The sequence below is a fragment of the Anolis carolinensis genome, unplaced genomic scaffold, assembly GCF_035594765.1.
Source record: "Anolis carolinensis isolate JA03-04 unplaced genomic scaffold, rAnoCar3.1.pri scaffold_8, whole genome shotgun sequence".
Lineage (NCBI taxonomy): Eukaryota > Metazoa > Chordata > Lepidosauria > Squamata > Dactyloidae > Anolis > Anolis carolinensis.
The window spans coordinates 17,018,171-17,038,574 of NW_026943819.1; the positions used below are offsets into that span (position 1 = coordinate 17,018,171).

A 20,404-nucleotide genomic window follows, 5' to 3' on the forward strand; every position below is an offset into this window, starting at 1 on the left:
TGACTCCTTCTTTTGCATGCAATTCCCCCCCCCCTCTCTCTCTCTCTAACCCATCCGACCTTTAAACTCTGGCGGAGGCTTCCCCCCGCCATAGGTTAATACGGCGGACGATACAAATTGGCTCATATCTTTATCAAAATTACCCCTAGCACGCTCTTCTTTTAGTCCTAACCCTTTCTAAGGCTCCTGACCCAAGGACCACCAGCGGAACCAAAATCGGTCCAGTTTTTGGCACCTCATCAGCTGACTGTCAAACGGAACCGACTGCTCTTTTCAAGCCAGACTGCTCTCTTCCAGCCTCATCCCGGACTTTCCTCTCCCCGCGACCCGCGGGATGGTTTTAAGAGATCACTGGTCCCTTTCTGTGAACTGTGGATGGGGGTTCGCTCTCCCGCTGGGGAGACATAGTTCTCCAAGGACCTTCACCCTCTCTGCAGCTGCCAGGAGGGTGCCTGGTCGGGCACCCTCCACGTTTCATTCACACCTTCATAATTTTATGAATGAGAAGAACACTCTTCCCCAGACCTACCCCTGAACTTATGAAAACCTATACTTCCAAAGACTGCAACCCACATGTACCTCTTCTCCATGCTATTTCTATGAATTCCTTCCACCACAGATGAACTCTTTTCCCAATGTATCCGTGAATTTTTATATTCTATGTACCTGGACACCCTCATGAATCACTATTGTATGAATTTCTAATCGTTGGGCTAACTTCATGAATTGTAAAATCATGCTGCTAAAACTCCACTTTTATGAATTTCCATATTGGGTTCCCCAGATGTTATGAACTTCGTACTTATCAAATGTTTTTCAATTGTTTATATCATTCATGATTCCCCTTTATGCAATGTAACTCACTTTTATGGATTCTCCCTTATTTCCATGAAATCTATCTGTCTGCCTATATGTATTTGTACTCTTTGGGATCCCCGGGAAATATGTATTTTTCCCAGCAGGGTTTATATTTCAACTTTATTTTATTTTTCATTTTATTTCATATAATTGCCAAGTCATGAAATCAAATAGGAAATATTTTGAACTCAACCTGAACCCCAGAACCTATCCCATTTCCTATGACCCAGGCTTCCCTTCCCAAAAACAAAAGGATAATCTGCCACCGCTAAACCCAATCAAATTCACATTGCATGGACAATATAGGGCTTGAGTCGCCGAATTCGGAGTATTGACCTAAAGGTGATTCGCCCCAAGGCAAACATTGTCATATCTCATCCAAAGGAAAAACCAGGACACCTCAGGAAGGCGCCCTGCAGAGCCTGTCAATATGGCTCATCACCACCCATCTTTACTTCCACCTCTGACACCCCAAGGCATATCTAAAATCTGTATATGTGACAGAAACCCGGACACCCTTGATTGCTACCATTAATCCCTTTAGAAATCGGTCTAGCAGGAATTAATCCGATATTTCCTGCCCTGTCACTTCATTGTTTCAATAACTCCCGGCTTCTCTTTCCTGATTGGCCCAAGTAGAGACAAAAGGCAGCTTCCTATTGGGCCAACGGAGCAAGGCGGGAAACGAAAGCCCGCCTCGTTCAACCTTCTAGCCTATCAACGATCAGATGGGCGGGGGAGCGGGGCGGAAAATTCAAAGGGCTGTCAGACTGAAATTTTGTATAAATATGGCTTTATTTTGATTATGTGGTACCCTAGTAGACTGAATGATCGCTACTAGAGTCCTTTTCAGCTGAATCGCTCAATAAAGACTCCTTGGCGGAATTTTCCTTCAACTTTGGCGGACATTCTTCATTTCGGCTTCAGGTTGTATTGTGGCTCATATTTTCCTATTGGCTCCGCCAAGGTCCGTTCTCTCAGGACCGGATCGGGTCCCTCCTTAAGGGCCCGATCCCCCAAAACGCGGTCGACAACAGGCTTTTCCTTAATCCCTCTTTATAATCCAAGATATTCGCTTATCCAACATTCTGCCGGCCCGTTGATGTTGGATAAGTGAGACTCTACTGTATTATATTTAATTACATTGCAACATTATTATAAATATTGTATGTATACACAATATATTGTATTTTTAAGGTAAAGGTTTCCCCTGACGTTAAGTCCAGTCGTGACCAACTCTGGGGGTTGGTGCTCATCTCAATTTCTAAGCCGAAGAGCCGGCGTTGTCCGTATTATTATTATTATTATTATTATTATTATTATTATTTTATTAAACTTTATTTGTACCCCGCTAGCATCTCCCGAAGGACTCGATGCGGCTTACAAAGGCCAAGGCCTCAACACACAATATAACAATACAAAACAAAAGGCAAGTTAAAAACAATTAAAACAGTATAAACAACAAGCAATAAACAATATGCTAAAACACAATAAAACTGGGCTGGGCCAGAGTAATGGGTACAAGATTAAAAGTGCTGATGTGACAGGTGATATATAAGGCTTCTAGGGCAAGTGCAGAGTGCAATATACGATCTTAGTTCTAATAAAGTGCTTATGGGACTTGGTATTGGAGATTGTAGACATCTCCTAGGTCATGTGGCTGGCATGACTGCATGGAATGCCGTTACCTTCCCGCCGGAGCGGTACATATTGATCTACTCACATTGGCATGTTTTCGAACTGCTAGGTTGGCAGAAGCTGGAGCTAACAGCGGGCGCTCACTCCGCTCCCCAGATTTGAACCTGGGACCTTTTGGTCTGCAAGTTCAGCAGCTCAGCGCTTTAACACACTGAGCCACCAGAGGCTCCTATTGTATTTTTAGCATAGCACAATATTAGTATGATACATTACTGCATTGTATTATATCACTATACTGCAATATTATTAGTATATCAGTAAATTGTATTATTAGTATTATACTGCATTAATATTATATTGTATTACATTATAATATTTAATATATTTTACTACCCTGTTTCCCCGAAAATAAGACATCCCCTGAAAATAAGACCTAGTAGAGGTTTTGCTGAATTGCTAAATATAAGGCCTCCCCGAAAGTAAGACCCAGTAAAGTTTTTTTTTGGAAGCATGCCCAACGAACAGAACACCGGAGCATGCAAGATTAGTAAATGTCCGTACCATAAATTGTTGTACATGAAAATAATGGTAGTAATAAATTCTTGATTCACAGTTTGTCTGGTTATGCTGGTTTGTGATGACAACTATGGTACAGTATAAATAAATGTTCATTTTTTTTGTTCAACAATAAATGTGAATTCTTCTTCATGGAAAAATAAGACACCCCCTGAAAATAAGACCTAGTGCATCTTTGGGAGCAAAAATTAATATAATACACTGTCTTATTTTCAAGGAAACAGGGTACATTATAATATTGTATTATTGTATTGTAATATTGAATTACATTATAATACTAGCTGTGCCCAGCCACGCGTTGCTGTGGCAAAGTATTGTGGTATGGGAAATAAAGTATTGAGGAATTGGTGGTAGTTAAGGTAAAGGGTCCCATGGGCTGAGTGGGTTACTAGGAGACCAAGTGAGTGGAGCTTAGCCTTCTAACTGGCAGCAATTGGATAAAAACAATTATTCCCCTCCCTCTAATTAGGACTTTATTTTTCTTTTCTTTTTGTTGTATCAACCTAGAGGCATGGATGAGGGGTTGTGCTGTCAATTTTCGAGGTTGTGGGGTGTTTACTTTTGCTGTTTTGTCCACTGCCGTGATGCCATCACTCTTTTATATATATAGATTAGCAATATATGTATAGATATGTATATACAACATATGTTTATATATGTTGTATATACATACACACACACACACATATATGTATGATATAGTACTATATTGTACTATACCACAATACTGCAATATTATTAGTATATTATTACTGTATATTATTATATTGTATTATTATTAGTATTATATTGAATTACATTACAACATTATTATCAATATTATATGTATACTAGCTGTGTACACGTTGCTGTGGTGAAATATGGTGATATGGGAAATAAAGTATTGAGGAATTGGTGGTAGTTAAGGTAAAGGGTAAAGGTTTTACCTTACATTAAGTCCATTATAAATGGGTTATATAGCTGTGTGGAAGGGCCTTGAGTCTACACTGCCATATAATCCAGTTAAAGTCTGAAAATCTGTATTTTATAGGCAGTGTGGAAGAGGCCTAAGTGAGGCCTAACTGTGCCTGTCCCCTGGGCTGAGTGGGTTGCTAGGAGACCAAGTGGGCGGAGCTTAGCCTTCTAACTGGCAGCAATTTGATAAAACACTTATTCCTCTCCCTCTAATTAGGACTTTATTTTTCTTTTCTTTTTGTTGTAGGAATGTAGAGGCATGGATGAGGGGTTGTGCTGCCAAGTTTAGTGTTTCTGGGATGTGTAGTTTTGTTGTTTTGTCCTAGGCCGAAATTTCATTACCCTTTTATATATATATATATATATACAATATATTGTATTATTAGCATAGCACAATATTAGTTTTATACATTATTATATTGTACTATACCACGATACTGCAATATTATTAGTAATATTACATGTAATATATAATACACACTTGTTATATATTATACCGCAATCTATATAGCACACTACCAGTATATTAAACTATTAGAATTATATAATATATTGTGCTATATAATATGTTTAGCCCAGGATAAATTCAGGATTTTGCTATACAAAACTAAAGCTTCTTAAATTTCATGTGTGCTTTTATAATGTTAAGTGTGCTTTTATAATGTTAAAATGAGGCAGTGTTTTATTTTGTGAGAGGAGTCAAAAAGGCAAAAAGTAAGCAAAGGTTGGATAAAAAGTAAGCATTGCTCCTTTTTTTTCTCCTCACCTTAAATTTTGAGAAGTTAAGATAAATGCTGAAGTAAAGAGTAATATTAAGAAAGGACTAATTACTGCTCAAGCTACCTGATGACCTATAGGTGCCGGCTTGTGAGGTAGTAAATTAATAGTAAGTCATGGGGAAAAAAGTGAGTTGAAATACATTCACCATCAACAGTGCAGTGGTTCAGTTTTATGCCTAATGTCCCCTAGAGACCGCAGTGGTGATATATATAATAACTTCTCAAATTAAAAATGGCCCAGTGTCATAAATAAAGAAAACTGTTCTTTTGCCAGTTGGTTTTTCTATCCTTAGGGGATCTAAGAACCTTGAACAAATGCAACAGGGTCAGTCTCTATTAATTTGAAAGTCAAACTAGTCTCAGGAAAGTGATATTTGGGAGAGCCGATTATCAGACAGGTATCCAGCAGAACAGTTGAACCTTGTATTGAATTACATACTTTGAATGACTGATCTTACCTTTCTGACAAGATTGGCTACTGGTTTTTGTGGAATCATAGCTCTGGAAGAGACGCCAAGGACCAGTCCAATCAAAGCACACTCGACAGATGGCCATCCAGCCTCAAATTAAAAACCTCCACTATATTCCACTGTCAAACCTTTTTATATCATGTCAGAAGCAAATTGAGAACATACTGCAAGTTGCTTCTGGTGTGAGATAATTGGCCATCTACAAAGATGTTGCCCAGGCTGTATGTGTTACCATCCTGTTGGGAGGCTTCTCTCATGTCCCTGCATGGGAAGCTAGGGCTGACAGATGAGAGCTCACCCCATCTTGCGGATTCAAACCACCAACCTTCAGATTAGCAGTTAATTCGGCACAAGTGTTTAACCCATTGCACCACCGAGGCCTGTAGAACTGAAAATGCTGTGTTCTGCTAAAAAGAAAAATGTTAATTGGTCCCAAAACATCCCAGTACAGGACTCTTTGTGTCAGGATTTCTCAACACTAAAAAACAAATATGGATTTTGGTTCTGAATATTTTGAAATATTTTTTCCAGCTCAGCTTTTGAAAGCTCTTGATGAACTTTCTAAGTGCCCCATCTACACTGCCATATGAAATCCAGATTAACTGCTTTGATAATTGGATGATATGGCAGTGTAGATCCAGCCTAAACAAATTCATGCTTGTTCATGGAAACAGAGGCCCCTTCTACACTACCATATAATCCAGTTCCTAATCTCAGATTATGTGGTTTGAACTGGATTATATGGCAGTGTGGATTCATATAAGCAGAGAATTTGGAATCAGATGTTGCATTATACAGCAGTGTAGATCCAGCCAGAGAGCCCTGAATTTGCACCATCCAATTATTTGTAAATATGCAGTGCCTTCTATTGCATGTTTACTTGAAAGTAATCCTACCATATCCAGTTGGATTTACTCCAGTAATTTGTTCAGCATCACACCAATTTTTTACGCTTTTCCCTGCAAAGGGTCCTACAATGAAACGCTGAACACAACAACACACTATGGACAAATCGGAGCCAGGGTGATGCAGCCAGTGTCGGTATGATTCATACGACTGTGTTTAGAATCCACTTGACTATGATGGGTTTTTAGACAAACAACAAAACATAAAGTGAGGGAAGTTTGTATATCATCCATCTAAAAGACGACAGATTGCGGGCTGCTGAAAGTTTGGCGGACACTTTGCTAGTCTAAAAATAAGCCTTTTTCAGAGATTGCCATCACTAGACAAAACAAGAGCCTTCACTGCAGGTCTTAGATATTGACATTAACTGCAAACTGAAAATAAAAGTTTTAAATTAAGCAAAATATTTTCAAACCTTCAACTCCAGCTCTCCCAAGTTTTCAAATAAATATAACAGTGGTTAGGGAAGAAATGCCTGGTATTCATCCAGGTAAGTGCTTGTAAATCATAACAACATAATCAGTGGGGGCGGGGGCGGGGGGGGGATACATTCCACATTTAAAGCTGGAAACTACATCTGCACTGGAGTATTTAGTCCAGTTTGGCACCACTTTAACTGCCATGTCTCAATGCTATAGAATCCTAGGAGTTGTAGTGCGATGAGGCCACAGTACTCTTCGGCAGAAAAAGCTATAGATCTTACAGAACTACAACTCCCATGTATCCATAATATTGAGACTTTTCACAATTTCAATGAGTCAGATAATAGACATAGGGTTCCATGTGTCTTGAGTTGCTTTGCAAGTACAGTAGAGTCTCACTTATCCAAGCCTCGCTTATCCAAGCCTCTGGATAATCCAAGCAATTTTTGTAGTCAATGTTTTCAATATATCATGATATTTTGGTGCTAAATTCGTAAATACAGTAATTACAACATAACATTACTGCGTATTGTACTGCTTTTTCTGTCAAATTTGTTGTATAACATGATGTTTTGGTGCTTAATTTGTAAAATCATAACCTAATTTGATGTTTAATAGGCTTTTCCTTAATCCCTCCTTATTCTCCACTTATTCGCTTATCCAAGCTTCTGCCGGCCCGTTTAGCTTGGATAAGTGAGACTCTACTGTATGTAGCTCCATATAACTTTTATTCCATGGTTAGAGAAACAAAGCACATTCACCCATTCACACTACATAGTTCACCTTAAGGCTGGAGCTACACTGATCCCAGGCCCCTTCTACACTGCCATATAAAATCCAGATTATCTACTTTGAACTGGATTATATGGCAGTGTAGACTCATATAATTCATTTCAAAGCAGATAAAGTGGATCATCCGCTTTGACAATCTGGATTATATGACGTTGTAGAAGGGCCCCCCAGATTATCTGTTTTGAATTGGATTATATGAGTCTACACTGTCATATAATCCAGTTCAAAGCAGATAATCTGGAATCAGAAACTGGATGATATGGAAGTTAGATCCAGCCTGACTGCCATGGTTCCACAATATGGGGTCCTGGGACTTGTAGTTTGGTGAGGCACTAGAACACTTTAGCAGAGAACTCTAAATACTTTTCTTTTCACTGCAAATCCCATTGGCTGTTTCCCTGGCACTTAAAGCAAACCATAGCATTTTTAATGTGTAAGATTCAAAGTATTTTATGAGGTAAGGCCATGTGAGTCTGCTGGAGTAAAAGAAACTGACTTCATAACTTCTTAAAGTTTCTAACTTTAAGAAGGGCTCGGGCTGTGGCGCAGGCTGGAGAGCAGCTGCAATGAATCACTGCAATGAATCACTCTGACCAGGAGGTCATGAGTTCGAGGCCCGCCCGGAGCCTATGTTTGTTTGTCTTTGTTCTATGTTAAAAGGCATTGAATGTTTTCCTATATGTGTAATGTGATCCACCCTGAGTCCCCTTCGGGGTGAGAAGGGTGGAATATAAATGCTGTAAATAAATAAATAAATAACTTCGGATATTTAGAATATTAGACAAGGACTAGATTCCAGGTCACTAGTTGAAGGCTCAAGTGCAAGACATATTGAGGACCAATGGCTGTTTCTAGAGCTCTTTAGATAGAAAGGATCATGTTCTGGCAATTGTAGCCTTTGAGATGTTTGGACCTACAACTTCCATAATTCCTCATCACTGGTATGTTGGCCAGGATGATGAGAGATGTTGTCCAAAAAAAAAAAAAAGGTCTCAGTTGCGCCAGATTCAGAATAAGACTCGCAAAGTGATTTCTCTACTACATGTTTATCATATTCTAATAGATGCATATTGTATGCACAAGAGCACAGTTAATTGAGAGCAGTGCAAAATGCTGCATGCTCTATCTATCCAATTCACCGTTTCCAAAAGCGCTGTTTGGGGGACCATATTTCTAAACAGCTCAATGTTCCCTCACTACCTCCAACCTCTCCCAATCTATGTTTTCATTGCAGCATTACATCAGCTTTCCAATGAATTTGCGGCATGACTAAGAGGAAACCATTTTTTAAAAAACGCAATAAACTGGGTGGAAACTCCTCTTGAGAATGGCGAAAGTTTTCCTTGCTCATCAGGCAGCGAAATGTTCCATGAGTTAATGTTTTATCAAGATGGCCGTAACAGAGCTGAAAATGAAATATTCCATTACGAACCGAAAGAAGAGATAAACCAACAAGAAATTGCAATGTAGGGTCTTACAACCCAGAATATCAAGGCAGAAAATCCCACAATATCTGCTTTGAATTGGGGTATCTGTGTCCACACTGCCACATATTCCAGTTCAAAGCAGGTAATGTAGGATATGATTCAGCTGTGTAGAAGGGGCTGTAGTTGAACTGAAAAGTAATAAAAGGCAAAGCTAGCATGTTTCTCCCATATGTTGCCTATTAAATGTGGTGTCTTACCTGTTTTGCACAGATATCACAACCCAACCAAAAAAATATCCTGATATCTTCATTTTTAGGCCTGTTCCTGGGATTATTTGAGGCACTGGTTTGGAAAATTGCATTGGATAGAACACATCATGTCTAGGCCCCTTCTCTCCTTCTACACTGCCATATAATCCAGATTATCAAAGCAGAAAATCCACATTATCTGCTTTGAACTGGATTATATTAATCCACACTGCCATATAATCCAGTTCAAAGCAGATACAGTAGAGTCTCATTTATCCAACACTTGCTTATCCAACATTCTGGATTATCCAATGCATTTTTGAAGTCAATATTTTCAATACATCTTGATATTTTGGTGCTAAATTCATAAATACAGTAATTACTACATACCATTACTGTGTGTTGAACTACTTTTTCTGTCAAATTTGTTGTATAACATGATGTTTTGGTGTTTAATTTGTAAAATCATAGCCTAATTTGATGTTTAATAGGCTTTTCCTTAATCTCTCCTTATTATCCAACATATTTGCTTATCCAACGTTTTGCCGGCCCATTTACATTGGATAAGCGAGACTCTACTGTAATCTGGATTTTATATGTCAGTGCAGAAGGGACCCTAATCTATCTATCTATCTATCTATCTATCTATCTATCTATCTATCTATCTATCGATCTATCTATATAAAAGAGTGATGGTATCACGGCAGCGGACAAAACAACAAAAGTAAACACCCCACAACCTCGAAAATTGACAGCACAACCCCTCATCCATGCCTCTAGGTTGATACAACAAAAAGAAAAGAAAAATAAAGTCCTAATTAGAGGGAGAGGAATAATTGTTTTTATCCAATTGCTGCCAGTTAGAAGGCTAAGCTCCGCTCACCTGGTCTCCTAGCAACCCACTCAGCCCAGGGGACCCTTTACTTTAACTACCACCAATTCCTCAATACTTTATTTCCCATACCACCATACTTTGCCACAGCAACGCGTGGCCGGGCACAGCTAGTTTCTTATATATGGTTATGATGATATTATCTGGGTGAGTAGATGGCAACTGGTAGATAGCATATGTTCTGTATCTCAAATATGAGAACTGTTAGGGGGAAACTAGGGCCATTTTTGGAATTGGCAGGTCAAATATACTCCAAAACAGGTCTAACATCTGAGGCAGCAAAACGTGTGTTTCCCCCTTTCTTTGTCTGTAAAGAGAAAGTGATGCCTAGGGACCAACTCTAATCCAGTCACTTGCCCGGATGCACTCATATCTCAACTCACTCTCTCCTTCTTGTTCCTTAAGGAAAGGGTAGTCCTGTTAACAAAAGCAGGCAGGGATCCTAAAGGCAAGTCATAAAACAGTTTTCTATGGTCTTGGATTAAACATTCTTTCTCCCACAACCTGTCTGCTGGAGGATGGATAACCAGCAAACAGTTTTTCATTGCATTCACGAATTCTTCTACCTGCGTTCCGGGGCGTGTATTTCCTATCCCCCATTTATTTCAATGGGATTTGTCCGGAGCTTAACTCCGGAGCTAATTAGCCCCCTAGCATGACGGCCTTTCCCACTACAGTACCTTCACAAAAGCCTCACCTCACAATTAAAATCAGGAGCCTCGGGACAGCGGCCTTCAATGCACCCTTCTGCATTCTTGAAGAATTAGCAGGAAGGGCAGCGGTGATGAAGGAAACACCCACATTTCATCTAATCCTAAGAAACAAACACAAAACTAAACACAGACCCAGACTCCCAACCCCAAAGAGGACATAACTCTATTCAAGGAAAGTAAATGACTTAACTCTGCCTGACCTGTCACTAGAAAACAGGAGGCTGAACCAATAGCCCTTCAGTCTATGATCATTTTGGCACAAAGGAACCATTGCTTTTGGGGGGGATTATTTAGCTGGAAATGACTTGCCTTTGACACCACCGTTTCTCTCTTTCAGTAAATCCAAAAGATTCGAGGTCAATCTGAAAATTGCTAGTGCCTTGGATGTAGCATGAAGTTAATGGGATTTACAAGTTTGTGAAAGGCTTAAAGATTGTTGCTTAAACACTTAAACAGAGCTTGAGCTTTCTTTAATAAAAAGAAACGATATTTGGCAGACTGTATGTCCAGCCTTGTATCTTGCAAAAACATACACTTCATATGCACATGCTATATTGTATAATATACTGATAGCATGAAGTAGATAGTACTATTGAAACTCTGTTCATCTTTTGATTTCTTATCTGCTGATTAGATGGATGAACTAGAACTGCAAAATTTATTTATTTATTTATTTATTTATTTATTTATTTATTTTATATACCGCTCTTCTCCCCTGAGAGGGGACCCAGAGCGGTCTTACAAAATGGCAAGATTAATGCCACATCTATATATATAAAAGGGTAATGAAATTTCAGCCTAGGACAAAACAACAAAACTACACATCCCAGAAACACTAAACTTGGCAGCACAACCCCTCATCCATGCCTCTACGTTCATACAACAAAAAGAAAAGAAAAATAAAGTCTCAATTAGAGGGAGAGGAATAATTGTTTTTATCCAATTGCTGCCAGTTAAAAGGCTAAGCTCTGCCCACTTGGTCTCCTAGCAACCCACTCAGCCCAGGGGACAGGCAGAGTTAGGCCTCACTTAGGCCTCTTCCACACTGCCTATAAAATACAGATTGTCTGATTTTAACTGGATTATATGGCAGTGTAGTCTCAAGGTCCTTCCACACAGCTATATAACCCATTTATAATGGACTTAATGTCAGGGGAAAACCTTTTCCCTTTACCTTAACTACCACCAATTCCTCAATACTTTATTTCCCATACAACCATACTTCGCCACAGCAACACGTGGCCGGGCACAGCTAGTCTATATATATAAAAGGGTAATGAAATTTCGGCCTAGGACAAAACAACAAAACTACACATCCCAGAAACAATAAACTTGGCAGCACAACCTTTCATCCATGCCTCTACGTTCATACAACAAAAAGAAAAGAAAAATGAAGTCCTAATTAGAGGGAGAGGAATAATTGTTTTTATCCAATTGCTGCCAGTTAGAAGGCTAAGCTCCACCCACTTGGTCTCCTAGCAACCTACTCAGCCCACCCAGCCCTCTCAATAATAATAATAATAATAATAATAATAATAATAATAATAATAATAATAATACAATCCTAAGGTTAGCAGATACCCCTAAGGATCATCCAGTTCAACTTCCTCATATCATGCAGGAGGACACAATCTAACCACTCCTGACAGATGGCCATCCAGCCTCAACAAGTTCTCACCAACACCACCAGACAACGCCACAGCAACGCATGGCTGGGCTAAGCTAGTATAATACAAAATATAGTAAAAACACAAAATCGTAAAAACACACTTAAAAACCAATATCATACCCCATTAAAACAGTAAAACACTGTGTGACCGTTACAACAGGGCCAGTAGCATTGGGCCAAAAGTCAGAGCCAGTCTGTATTCAACTTCACATTAATCCAACGAATACATTAGATTATATCAACCGTATTTTAGGATGGGCCAAAAGCTTGATCCCACATCCAGGCCTTCAGCTGCTTCCTAAAAGACTTGGGAAATAATATGGCCCAAGTCTGACTCCATACCCAAATTTGCTTTTTGGTCTTTTCTCCTTTATCTCCATCTCTTTCTCCTTTGGAATATGAGACTATGAATCATTATTATCAGGAGTTGTCCAGTAAAAATTTATTTATTTATTTATTTATTTATTTGCAGCATTTATATTCCGCCCTTCTCACCCCGAAGGGGACTCAGGGCAGATCACATTACACATATAGGCAAACATTCAATGCCTTTTAACATAGAACAAAGACAAGACAAACATAGGCTCCGAGCGGGCCTCGAACTCATGACCTCCTGGTCAGAGTGATTCATTGCAGTGATTCTGCTCACATAAAAGAACCTTCTCCTGACATATAGACATATCCTGGGATAAAAATATATTTGCAAAGGCTACAGTTTACATAATGTTTCTACCATCAATGTGCCAGTTAGAGTATAGAGGATTCAAATACTGCATTTAACCAAATATATAGGTGACATATTTGTGAAATCCTTTGTATTGATAGAAGTTTTATGTGTTGCTTTAGTGAGCTGATACAAGACACAAAAACTGCCATATAAGGATGTACGCACAAAGATACGGAGCCAAGGGCTTCCTGCCACTAAGAACGTATACTAATTCCAACTTCTTAAAGTGAAATTGTAGCTCCTTTAATCGGCACAGAATTTGTTGGGCTCCCCAGTTTTCCAATCTTTTTCCCCCACCCAAAATAATGCAAATACATTTCATCATTTGAGTTACAGAACAATGAGCAGACATTCTCCATGCAACTGTTTGTGAGTCAAGAGCTTTCAGGATGGGTTGATTTCATGGGCAGATGAGTTCCAGAACCTCAAAAGCAGAGGTAGGGCAGTGTGATCCTTCGGATGTTGCAGTTTTGCAAATCCCATCATCCCTCACTTTTGACTCCATTGGCTGAGGCCAATGGGAGTTTCCCCATCCCTGCTCTCAAGGTACTCAGAATAGCCTAACATCATCTTCTGCACCTGCAAGCAGCGGAGACAGGAAAGTTGACGTTGTTAGCAGCTGGAATAGAGACGTAGTATTTTCAATGACAGCTAATGGATTTGTTCCTTTCCACATCTCACAAAGCAGCTGCTTTTGGCCATGCCTTCAAGTGTTAGTTAAATAGATTCCTTGTAACTTAGCCAGACTCTTAATGCAATGACTCTTGCTGTAATTTTTAAATGGTCCATTATTCAACAATTCCTAGTCCCAGGGAAAACTGCTGAAGCAGAGACGGAAATTAAAGTCACCAATGGCAGGACACCGACAGATTAAAGAGATGTGCTATCTTTGACTCTGAAATATAAAAAGCAGAGAGGGCATAGTCTAGAATCCTGTTGGCAAGGTATGTTGGCATACATACCCATAGGCTGGAAGTTATAGTTTTCAGGACATTGTGAAAAGGTTGCATCATTATGGTTGTGCAGGTAGAGTTCTGCAAATGTAAAACATTGAACCAATAACTGCACTGTTTAAGACATTATGTAAGTGCATCCTCTCCAACATTTAGATGGAAGGAAGCTATCGAGTCTTGTATGAATGAAATGTACATCATCAGTTACTTCCCTTAGGGAGGAAGCAGCCAGGCTTTGAATCTGCAAGGCCATTAAATGCTAATCAAGGTGATCGACTGCAACATTCACACTTACCTCAAACAGACAAGAGTTTTTTCTCCCACCCTAGACTTTCCACAGATATATAAATCCCACTTGCCTAGTTTCCAACAGACCTCACACCTCTGAGGATGCCTGCCATAGGTGTGGGCGAAACGTCAGGAGAAAATGCTTCTGGAACATGACCAGACAGCCTGGAAAACTCACAGCAACCCAGTGATTCCAGCCATTAAAGCCTTCAACAATACATAGTTACGTGACTGATTCTGTAGTAGTGCAATCCAATACACAAGCAGAATAGCATATATAACACATAGGTATCCCAGTGGCACCCCAGTGGTGAAGTGCGTTAAAGCACTGAGCTGCTGAACTTGCAGACCAAAAGTTCCCAGGTTCAAAACCCGGGAGCGGCGTGAGCAGCCGCTGTTAGCTCCAGCTTCTGCCAACCTAGCAGTTTGAAAACATGCCAATGTGAGTAGATCAATAGGTACCGCTCTGGCGGGAAGGTAACAGTGCTCCATGCAGTCATGCCGGCCACATGACTTTGGAGGTGTCTACGGACAACGCCGGCTCTTTGGCTTAGAAATGGAGATGAGCACCAACCCCCAGAGTCAGACATGACTGGACTTAACATCAGGGGAAACCTTTACCTTTACCTATCCCAGTGTATTCAATTTATTGCCAAAGGCTTTCACCGCCAGAATCACTGTAGTGTTGTGTGGTTTCCGTCTGTATGGCCATGTTCTAGCAGCATTTTCTCCTGACGTTTCACCTGCATCTGTGGTTGACATCTTCGGAGGATCTAAAGATGCCAGATGTCAGGAGAAAATGCTGCTAGAATATGACCATACAGCCCGGAAACCACACAACACCCCATATGCTATTCATTTCTTCAGCTGGACCTTTGTCTTAAGACTGTCCTGCTACCACCATAGGTCATACACACTGAATGTTTATGACCATTTGGGTATCAGGTTGTGAAGAGTACTAAAGAATCTTTTTTGTCCTCCATTCAAAACTCTATTACTCAGACAATGACTCAGTCACACCACTTATGAAGATGTATTATTATTTCAAGCTGAAATTTATAGGAGAATAAATTAAAAACTAACACGCCATACATTTCTAATGAAACAAGATGTTTGATTAATGACCTGCTCTCCAAAGGAATCCCTTTGGAATTAGCAGCTCTCAAAGTTTGGCCATGCTGCCAACAGCAAACAGCCTCTTGATCCCAAAACCCTTATTACTTATTAATAAATGTGTTCTGTACTCAGTGCCTGTCAGTTATAGCAGCTGATATGACAGTGCCAAGTGGAAAACCAAGTCCAGCCCAGCCTTAATCATGCATAACACATTACACATAATGACTGCTGGACTCTGGTGGGTATGTACACAATGACTGCATGAAGAGAGACATCTGGCCAGTTGGGTGGGACAAACATTATGATATAGATGGCATAAACATTGGAACAGAGAGAGCTGCTTTCAGCAGAGCTAAACCATTGGCTTATCTAGCTCACAACTATTCCTACCATGAATAGGAAACTATGACTCGGAGCAATGAGTTCATATTACAGAAGATTCCCTCTGAACATTATGAAGAACTTCTTGATTGTATGAGCTATTCAGCAGTGGAACTCTCTGCCTCAAAGTGTAGTGGAAGCTCCTTCCTTGGAAGCTTTTAAACAGAGGCTAGATAGCCATCTGCTAGGGATACTTTGTGCTTTTCCTGCATGGAAGTGGGTTGGACTAAATGGCCCATGGGGTCTCTTCCAACTCTATGACTTTATGACACACAGACATCCCTTTATGGAACACGATGGCAATTTAAAAAAGAACTTAGCTGTAACTGCCCAATTTAGAGCACTTTTCTTAAACGTTTAAAGAAGGTAAATAGTATGTACAGTATGAGTCACTAGGTTTGCTTGCTATCTTTCGCACTTTCAAGCATGGCAGTCCTTTGAATGATGAAAATGTTTTGTTAACAAGATCTGGCAATGTTTTTCTTTAGTCTGCTTCCCTTTCCAAAGACAGCCTGTGGACTGGCATAAAGAGCACAAAATTGGCAGGGCTTTTTTTGAGATCATATCTTGAGCATGCCAAAACACAAAGCATTTATTCTGTAGCAACTGAATACAATATTGTTAACTGTCCAAGATTTCAAGAAGGACTGGATTCTGCTTTTTCTCCCTACACACTGAATATTAAACTAAGAGCATACATCCTTCCCCTCCACCCGCCCAACATTCTTTGCAAACATCTTAATGTTCTGTCTTGCACTGCTAATGCTTTTTAAATGTTGGCAAGCCATTATAAACACATTTTAAAACAAAGACAGAAATGTCAGAAGGAACTATAAAAGGTGGTTCAAAAAAAAAACCCCAATGCAATCCTATACACATTTATTTCAAAGTTAATCCTGTTGAGTTTAGTGGGATTTACTCAAGGTAAGTGTATATGGGATCACTGTTTTCACAATCAGTTTATCAAAGCATTAAGCTTTCATTATTTATAGTTTTGAATATTATGGAAGAGGGAGAAAAAACTATTCATATCAATTTTATCAACCCCATATATCAGTACACTTGTATCAGGGGTTTGCTTCTTTGACCAATTGTCTAGGCTAAAGACCTCCAGATGGTATAATCTTTGTGTTGTCAAAGGCTTTCATGGCCAGAATCACTGGGTTGCTGTGAGTTTTCCGGGCTGTATAGCCATATTTCAGAAGCATTTTCACCTGATGTTTCATCCACATCTATAGCAGGCATATTCAGGGGTCGTGGGGTCTGTTGGAAACTAGGCAAGTGAGGTTTATGTATTTGTGGAAAGTCCAGAGTGGGAGAAAGAACTATTGTCTACTTTAGGCAAGTGTAATGTTGCAATTGGCTACCTTAACATTGAATGGCCATTCAGCTTCAAAGGCTGACTGCTTCCTGGGGGAATCCTTTGTTGAGAGGTGTTAGCTAGCCCTAATTGTTTCATGTCTGGTCAATAGAAAGGAGGAAGCCATGAAAATGAACAAAATCTGGCTACCAGTATTAAAAAAACTTTAAAATCAGAGCCGTAAATAAAGAACAACATTTAGAAAACAGAGGAATTCCAGACATGAATCAATCAGGTCCAGCTAATATCTCCTAACAAAGGATTTCCCCAGGCAGGAAACAGCCAGGCTTTGAATCTGCAAGGCCATTCAATTCTGATCAAGTTGGCCAACTGCAACATTCACACTTGCCTCTAACAGACAAGAGTTCTTTCTTCCACCCTGGACATTATTCCACAGATATATGAACCTCACTTGCCTAGTTTCCAACTGATCTCACAACCTCTGAGGATGCCTGCCATAGATATGGGCGAAACGTCAGGAAAGAATGCTTCTGGAACATGGCCTTACATCCCAGAAAACTCACAGCAATCCAGGTATAATTGTTCCTTACAGGGGAGTTGTCTCACTCCCTTGACCATTTTGGTTAGTCTTTTCTACACATTTCAAGCTTCAAATTCACTTTTGATGTACGGTGACTAGTGATCCATTCACACTGCACAATTATGGCACTATGATTCCACTTTGAACTGTCATGGCAACATCCCATGAAACTTGGAGTCTGTATTTTAATTTAGTTTGGGGAGGCACAAGACCAGTCAAGATATGTTTCTCGGGAAAGAAGAAGTGTCCCAAATCCCAAGAAAGTGGCTGCTGGGTTATGAATGGAGACTACTCCATCAGAGTGTTTACTGTAGGCTTACAAATATATATAAATAGCTATTGCTGTTTTAATATTTGGGGGATTTTTTTTCCTGTGAAAGGATCCCATAGGCCAAGAATAAAACAAACAAAGCAATAGGCCTCTGTTCTTGTTTTCTCCTTCAGATAGCACATTGGTTTTCTCACAATTTGGAATTGTTTCAGATTTCGACTGACTAGTATTCTCTCCCTTGCTTACATAATTAAGAATTGCTTTAAGGTCCAATAAAACAGGCACATTTCATCATAGTTAAGTACTTAAGGATTTTTTTTAAAAAAATGTTCTTCAATAAATAGTAAAATATCCTATCAGGGTAATTATTCTTTGCGGATTGAAAGTTGAATAAACAGGATTAAGAACCCATTTAGAGACAATCTCGCTTTGGAAGGACACCAGTTTTTGCATATGCAGTGGTGGTGATACTGTATGGTTCTAGAGCAGGCATGGGCAAACTTGGGTCCTCCAGGTGTTTTGGACTTCAACTCCCACAATTCCTAACAGCCAGGCTGTTAGGAATTGTGGGAGTTGGAGTCCAAAACACCTGGAGGGCCCAAGTTTGCCCATGCCTGCTCTGGAGCTTTACAGCATTTATAGACTGTGTCCACCAAGTAGCTCTTTGAATTTTATTTGTGCCCATATTTGTCCACAATAATAGTTCCAGCATTGTCCATTGGACCTCTTGACAGCATGAGATAGAAAAGTCCTTCAAGGATATACTATTGTATATCCTGTATAGTATTGATTCTCAACCTTTAGTAGTGCAGATATCTCTGACTTCAGTTCTGATCATTGGCTATCCTGGCTGGGACTGCTGGTTGAGTCCCCCCGGTGTGAGAAGAGCGGGGTATAAATGCTGGAAAGAAAACATCTACAAGGCCATAGGTTGACAACCACTGATGTGTACAATTTTATTTATTTACGACTGAGGAGTAGCATATCATGGCACATGTTTGGGGCAAAAGCCTTATTGACCTGAGGAGCACAATTTCCTCGAGTGCTAGCTACATGTGTCTGAGAAATGCAAACTGTCAAACAAACAAGCAAACAAAACAGGTTTACCTGAGCCACCCCTCTCAGATTGAACACAGAAACAGATGCAATTTCTGGTTGGCAGTCATACATCTCTAAGCTTGGCATTCATTCTGCAACAGAAAGAAAAAAAATGAAAATACATATTTGACAAAAAAATGTGCAAAAGAACAACCATATATACTGTACTCATAAAATGGGAGTGGTATTGTAAAGAAGTATGAATTTTTGGTTTACAGATGTTATGTTTAATTGTGTGTTTGTGTTTTAAAAGGGTAAGTATTACCATTATTGCATCTCAGCACTCAGAGGCTGGTTGCCATGGAGAAGTAGGCAGAACCAACTGCTGTTTTGTTGAAGTGCAGAGTTTAAAAAAGGGATTCAGTCTGTGCTCTGATGAGGCACAGGGAAGATTGATCTTAGGTTGAGGGGATCAAGGAGACTCAATTGTTCATTTTTGAGTCGGTTTAAAATAAGTTTGGTGACATTTAATGTACTCTGTGTCCTGGTAAGGAACAGAGAATCTGTGACCGTATATCACAGGGTGACTGCGGTTTAAAAGTAGCAGAGGAAGAAGTTCTAACTACTTTAAGTAAAAGAAATGACACTTTAGGGAATTTGACGCACTCCATTTTAGTATTGTAACTGTTAATAAAAGTGCCTCTAAGTGAGAAACAATATTGTAACCACTAAACTCTGTGCCTGAATAAACTTGTTATTGTTCCTCCAACATCTAAGCCTCTGTTGCATATATTATAAACCAAGTTGCGTTACCTTCTAAAGTGAATAAGAAGAAGAAAGAAATTTTTTTAAAAGGTCTCCTCTCTGAGTCTTTGGTGGTTGCATCTTAACAAATTGGTGGCAGCGGTGGGATAAAAAGATTCCCCCTGCCTGAAATAACCTCAGTCATTCTTAGTCCTTTACAAATTGGTGGCAGTCATTATAAATTTGTTACAGGTATGCTTTAGTAAATGGGGACATGCATCCATTAAAATGGTCATATTAAAATATGCACAATATTTTGGGGAGATAGGGAGTAATATTTTTCCGGGGAGATAGGGCAGAATATAAATTATTATTATTATTATTATTTTTTAAAAAAACTCAATAGAAGCAGCAGGATATGAACCTGAAAGCAGGAAAAGGAGAATGTCTCTATGTTGGAAACAAATTTGATAGATCTGTTCATCTTTGCTCTGAACAGGGTAACCAGGCTTAAGCTTGCAAACAAAGTCTGGCATATATCAACATGTCAGAGCAATTGCATAAGTCCATTTCATCACATATATGCCTGGCTTATTGTGGCTCCTTGTTGTATGAGCAGAACACCATGTAGTATGCAGTTT

The 20,404-nt window shown here is 39.5% G+C and overlaps 1 protein-coding gene across 2 annotated transcripts in view; it reads right to left on the reverse strand.

The window, feature by feature from the left end:
• cdon (cell adhesion associated, oncogene regulated) overlaps nt 1-20,404 on the reverse strand; it is a 109,819-nt gene that overhangs the window by 50,758 nt on the left and 38,657 nt on the right. The window contains exon 2 of one of the 2 annotated variants that reach the window (XM_008118238.3): nt 19,089-19,171. The gene's annotated coding sequence lies outside the window, so the exon portion shown is untranslated. Of the gene's footprint in view, nt 1-5,263; nt 5,331-19,088; nt 19,172-20,404 lie in introns of those variants that run through there. The other variant, XM_003225719.4, reaches the window with a different exon arrangement.